At 43.9% G+C, this 6,414-nt stretch overlaps 1 long non-coding RNA gene across 1 annotated transcript; it reads right to left on the minus strand.

Moving 5' to 3' along the window:
- Positions 1-1,606: 1,606 nt before the first annotated feature.
- LOC108305653 lies at positions 1,607-3,044 on the minus strand. The gene is made up of 3 exons (XR_001825830.2): positions 2,749-3,044; positions 2,527-2,662; positions 1,607-2,266 (listed from the first exon to the last, which is right to left on the minus strand). It is a non-coding gene; the product is annotated as an uncharacterized LOC108305653 (long non-coding RNA).
- Positions 3,045-6,414: the final 3,370 nt, after the last annotated feature.

The following is a 6,414-nucleotide window of genomic DNA, read 5'->3' on the forward strand; positions in this document are numbered from 1 at the left end:
GGCATTTGCATGAAAGCCCACCAGGCTAATTTGGCCATGTTTGTAAATGTGTCTTTCTGGCATTATCAGGGCACAGCTTTAATTTGTCTGGCATTGGACCACTGTTAAAAATGCATAGCCTGGACTGAGTGTGGTGGCTCACACCTATAAACCCAGAACTTTGGGAGGTTGAGACAGGCTGATCACCTGAGTTCAGGAGTTCGAGATTAGACTGACCAACATGGTGAAACTCCGTCTTTACTAAAAATACAAAAAATAGCCAGGTGTAGTGGTGTGTGCCTATAATCCCAGCTACTTAGGAGGCTGAGGCAAGAGAATCACTTGAACCCGGGAGGCAGAGGTTGCAGTGAGCCGAGATCACGCCACTGCACTCCAGCCTGGATGACAGAGCAAGGCTCCATCTCAAAAAACCAAACCAAAACAAAACAAAAAACCAAACAAAAACAAAGCATAGCCTGCGAGCAGATAACTGCTAAAAAGTGAGTGCTATGGCAAGAGACAGATTAGTGTTCCCACATAATCATTCCTAATATTCAGGAGACCCAAGTGTCTATGGTGATAGTTTCTTCTTTTACACAACATCGCAGATTTGTACAAAACGGGGAATGCCAGTCTTAACTAAGACAAGAGCCGACAAAGTGTTTCCTTCACAGGAAGCCGCTAGCCACGTACTCAGAATGGTGGGGGGAAGAGACATCTTTATATCAAACTAATTTGCTCTTGCTTGCTTTCTTGTTCACCTTATTGATCACCAGCTTTTGACTCAGCTATAATATTATAGTTCTTATGAGTTGGTCCCTGAGAAAATCAGAGTCACAGAATTTAACTTCTCAAGTTCTAAAGCATTGCCAATACTAATTTGATGCACTTTCCATAAGTCAATATCGGAAACAGAAATAGATGATTATTTGTATATTTCAAGAAGCAGAACAACGGGAGTAAAAGAATCTTGCTGCTCCAGGAAGGTAGCATAACTTAAAGTCAGAGTGCTACAGGATTGAAATGGAAACATTCTAATTCCCACACCCTGCCCCCAAAATGTGGATATGTATTTTCCAAAACTGATGAATTCAACCTTTATCCAGAACTCAAAGGCAATGTCCCTCCCCAAGTCAAATCTTAGACAAATGTAATTCATATTCTTTTAAAAAAAATTCTATAGAAATTTTTGCCTCTGGGTGTGTGTTAGGGGAAAGGGGCTACAGGTATTTAGAATGTCCTAAGGTATTGTGGGTTTATTAGCAAGTAAAGGATAACAAGTAGCAGAGAGACCCCCACCTTATAGATTACACACCTGTAATCCCAGCATTTTGGGAGGCCAAGGTGGGCGGATCACCTGAGATCGGGAGTTTGAGAGCAGCCTGACCAATATGGAGAAATCCTGTCTCTACTAAAAATACAAAATTAGCCTGGTGTGGTGGCACATGCTTGTAATCCCAGCTACTCGGGAGGCTGAAGCAGGAGAATTGCTTGAACCTGGGGGGCAAAGCTTGCAGTGAGCCGAGAACGTGCCATTGCACTCCAGCTTGGGCAACAAGAGTGAAACTCCGTCTCAAAAAAAAAAAAAAAAGAATACAGAGCCTCATCCCCAGCTCTACTCCCCAGTTCCCATCTCCCTGACCTGCTCTTCTTTTCCTTTTCCCCACCATGCTTTTCATCCTCTAACAGGCTACCATTTCACTTGTTCTGCTTATCGTCTGTTGTCTGTCTCCTTCTCCCTGAGGACTGGGATTCTTACCTGTTTTATGCACTCATGTATTGTGAGTGCCCAGTACCGTGTCTGGCACATGACGAGGCATTCTGTCAATATTTGTTGAGCTCAATTTAATTAACTTGCATCCCTGAAAAGAGCAGGGTTCTGAGGAGGTGGGGAGTCCTTCTGCTCAATGGTGTCATGTAGGACCCAGCTCTTCATAACTCTATTTTTTTTTTATGTTGGCTGTATCCTAAGTCAGACTCCTTCTGTGGTTCCTAAATGACTCTTGCCTCTTATTCAAATACACCAAGAGGGACAGAGGAACTTCATCTTGTATTCCAAAGCAGAGATCCTGAGACTCACACTGAACAATTGTGCTTAGCTCACAGTCACTGTGGCCAAGGGGGGCAGAACGTGCTGATGGTTTAGCCCAGAACACTGTTTCCTCCTTGCTGCCACGTGTTCCTTTCTTGCCACTCAGATGGAATTAGCCTTTCAGGTATGGTGCGAATCCCCAAACAGAAATCGAGGGGCTGCTGGAGAGGGAAACATGGAGAATGGATGTCCACACTGCTTGACAAGCTAGAACAGGTTAACCAGTTAAAAGTTTGAAATCCCCTCCCCATTGTACCTAGTTTATGTGACTAGAGATGAGATTAGACTCAGTTTAGGAGGCTAGACTAACATTCACCTTTGTGGGACGAATTTGAGATTTCCTAAGGGTGGGAGGAATCTCCTCAAAGAATTCAGGAAAGAGCAAACCAACAAGATGCTGACCTTAAGAATCAAGAGAGTATTGCCGCTTCACTTTTTCTGTGGATCTAACTTACCAGAGTTTATGCTGGGTGCACCAGACACTGCTTCTTCTTCATCTCTAGGGATTTGTTGTCCCAGTTAGGCAGTGGCGTACAGAGGCTGTTAGTTGCAGCCTGTGGCCAGGAACACGGGCACCTCCCCAAGCTTCTCCTGCCAAGTCGGAGATCGTCCGCTAGAGAGGCCCACTGTGATAACTGGCTCCTTCCCATGCCCTTCCTCATCCCTGTATTACTAACCCAGTACTCACCCCCCAAGTGGAATACTGTATTTGGCCATCCATAATTCTATTAATGCAGGGAGTGGGTTGCTGCTGGTAGGTCCTGGGAAGTGGTGCAGTTTCCTAGGTTATGAATGAAGTTGGCATTTCTGCCAGAGAGCGTAATTCTGTCTCCAGGATCTGAGGCTCCTTTCTTCTTCTTAGCATAGAGGAAGCACTCTCGTTTTCTAATACCTCAGCCTAAAAAAGTAAGAGAAGTGATCATTATTTTCGTGACGACAGCTGGCTCCTCAGAACAATATTGTTCCTTTGGAGCAGTATTAATTAATCAGCTGTGACACCCTCTGAGGATGAAATATGACCACCTATCCATGCATGGCATGGACTGTTTTGCCAACTCTGGCTGTTTTGCCAACTCCATTTTTCTCCCATTTCCCCCCATTTTTTTCTTTCCATTTCAGTCACACTGGCCTTTAACTTGCTAAAATTATCCAAAGTTTTTCCTTCCTTGGGTCTGAGACTGCCCAGATTCAAATTCCACCTTCACCACTTAGTAGCTGTGTGACAAGGGCAAGTTACTTAACCCTTCTGTGCTTCATCTCATACCTCTGTTAAGCGGGGTTAACAATAGTTCCTACATAGGGCTGTATTAGGATCAAAGAATATAATACATGTAAAGTTCTTAGAATGTTACTGGTTTATAGTAATGTCTCAAAATATTAACTCCTCCTCCTCTTTGTACCACCCCCATCGTCCCCAACAAATCTCTTCTAATATCCCCTCCCCTTCCTTTTTCCAAGTCTGGATTTCTAATATGCTCTATTCGTAGTTATTATATCAACTGTCATGACTCTGGAGACCTTTTCTGACCATCTGATCAAAAGTAGCTCCTTCGTTATTTTCTCTCACACCTCTCTGCGTGTTTCCTTCATAGCACTTATCTCAATTTATGGTTATGTATTTATTTGCTTTTATTGCTTGATCATCATCTTTCTCCATGACTAGGCAGAAAATTTCATGATGGCAGAGTCCTTAGGCATTTCATTCATCCCTGTGCTTATTAATGTATGCATCTACACAGAGGAAGCAATCAATACATTATCAGGAATGAAAGCCTACATCCTCCGAGCAGTCAGCAGCTTACAAAGAGAAACTGAAATTCTGAATTATAACTATGTAATATGCTGGAGCAGAAGCCACATTGCTGGGCATCAGTGCTGGGTACCCTCATTGTGGTTGGCATGAGGGGATGGGAGAAGGAAGTGTTCCTCCTACTTAAAAGAGAATGTCATGTTACCTGGACATCTGCAGCTTTCCTGAGCCTCAGCTGTGCAAGTACATGGAAGGGGCAAACAGGAGATACTGCTGGCCAGCCAGTGGCCAGAAAAAGCCCTGGGCCAGCTTAGAGGAGGGATGTTATTCAGCAGTACCTGAGAGACACTGTGCAAGGACCTCAAGAAATACCTGAAAGATACCTTAGAGGGTATTAAAGGTCCACCATCCCCAGGCTATGGAAAAAACCAGGGAAATTTGAGTTGGAGTGGTTCCTGTTATCTGTACGGTCTGGTTAGGCCAGGGGAAACTTGAATGACAATATTCACACTGTCATGGCCAGGACTCAACCCTCTGCAGAGTTGATGGAAATATTCCGGTGAAGGCCCACACCAGTCACTGGGGAAGAAAGGGCAGTTATCAATACTTCCATCTCAGTGCCTGTGCGGCCTCCACTGGAGGCTTCGACCTTAACAGGCTGCAGGGAGTATTGGTGGGGAAATGAATCATTTTCGATTATACTGAGCCTTTAAAGAAATCACACTTCCAGCACTAGCCAACAGTAAAGGATGTTAAATATGTTTCTATTATATGAACAGGAGGGAAAGGGGCCATCTGAGAAGCACATTTAGGGCACTGGGAAATTGTTCACACCACTACTTTGAATGGAGAGGACATCAACCTGAGAGGAAGTCACACCTGCATCTATCTTATCCCTTAATTTGTTTTATTTAAAAAAATGAATAACAGGAGTGTATAAAATAAAATGTAAACAACCCTCTCTCCCGCTGCTCTGCTAGTCTGATTCCTTAGAGGTAGCCACTATTAAAATAGGACTGCCGCTGGATGCAGTGGCTCACTCCTATAAGCCCAACACTTTGGGAGGCGGAGGTGGATGGATCACCTGAGGTCTGGAGTTCAAGACCAGCCTGGGTAATGTGGTGAAACTCCTAAAAATACAAAAATCAGCTGACCATGGTGGTACATGCCTGTAATCCCAGCTACTCGGGGGGCAGAGACACGAGAATTGCTTGAGCCTGGGAGGCGGAGGTTGCAGTGAGCCGAGACAGCACCATTGCACCCAGCCTGGGTGACAGAGCGAGAGCCCATCTCAAAACAAAAACAAAAACAAAAACAGACCTGCAGGCATTCCTTCCCACTGTCTATGTACATGCATGTAGACATACCTCCAGCCCCTACCTACGCATGCATAAGTATTCTTTTACAGGGATCATACTGTGAACACCTTTTGTGGAAACAAGGATTGCCCCCTTCCCTCCTTCCCATGTTGGCAGTGTCTCCATGTTCAGATATTGCACTTTATCCAGTCCTCTTTTTATTGAAAGATATTCCCTTATTGGTAGGTAAGCTGCTTTCAATATTTCCTGACTACAAACTGCTGCATTGAATGTCCTGGTACATCTATCTGTAGACTACATTCCTCTGTGTGCAATTACTGGGTCAAAGCCATATGCAGTGAAAATTCCAACAGCCAGATTGGGATCGCACTTCTGCTTGGAAGTATTAACATGGGCATCCTAACTCCTTTGAATTAAGTTTGGACCAGCTAATCTTCAAAGCCCCTTCTCACTCTAACATATTTTGAGTCTAAGATTTCCAGCCTCCTCTAGGTGGTGGCTGCTTGAGGCTGACTTTTATACTGGGTTTTAGAAATGATTCTCTCCCTAGAAGCGAGACAGGGAGAAGAAGGATTAAAAGCAAATGAATAAATGCAGCTGAAAATGAACGTGTATTTCATGGGAATTGGGTGGAATTAAGCCAAGGTGGACTGAATACACTTCACATCGTGAAAGGATAGATCTAAAAGTGGTGCGTTTGCCATGAGCAGTCTACATAGATGTTTGATCTTGAAGAGTGTCTTGATATTTAGAGATGAGCGTTCTCAGTACTTAATGGAGGGCGCTATACCAGGGTTGGCACTAACCCAACCCATACCCTTTGAGCCATAGTCCCTGTAACTGTGTCATCAGCTGATTTCATAAGAGAACATGGCTAAACCTGCCTAATCCTTGGTTGGGGATCCTTTCAGGAAAATCCAGGGTGCTGCTGAAGTTCTGTAGGTGACTCAGGTAGTGGAATTCTGCTTTTGAGTCAAGATAGAATTTTAGCTTTGCCTGGTTGGGAGTTTAGTCACTGGAATTAGTTCTCTAAGGTCACATTTAAGTAGGCACCAAAATTGTCACAGAACAGGTTACCTTAAAAGGTGATCTCATTTTAATTGAAAGATTCACAAGACTTTTCCTTATGGTTCCAGGTTTTTAGTTGATGATGTGGTTACTCACCTCCTTTCTAGGAATAATAGGTTCAGCTTTAGAAAATGGCCATCATACTTCCATCCATAAATTAGAAACAACTACGATGTCCAAGCCCTTTGATAGGGTCTTCCTACATG

Source organism: Cebus imitator, unplaced genomic scaffold, assembly GCF_001604975.1.
Source record: "Cebus imitator isolate Cc_AM_T3 unplaced genomic scaffold, Cebus_imitator-1.0 Scaffold65, whole genome shotgun sequence".
NCBI lineage: Eukaryota > Metazoa > Chordata > Mammalia > Primates > Cebidae > Cebus > Cebus imitator.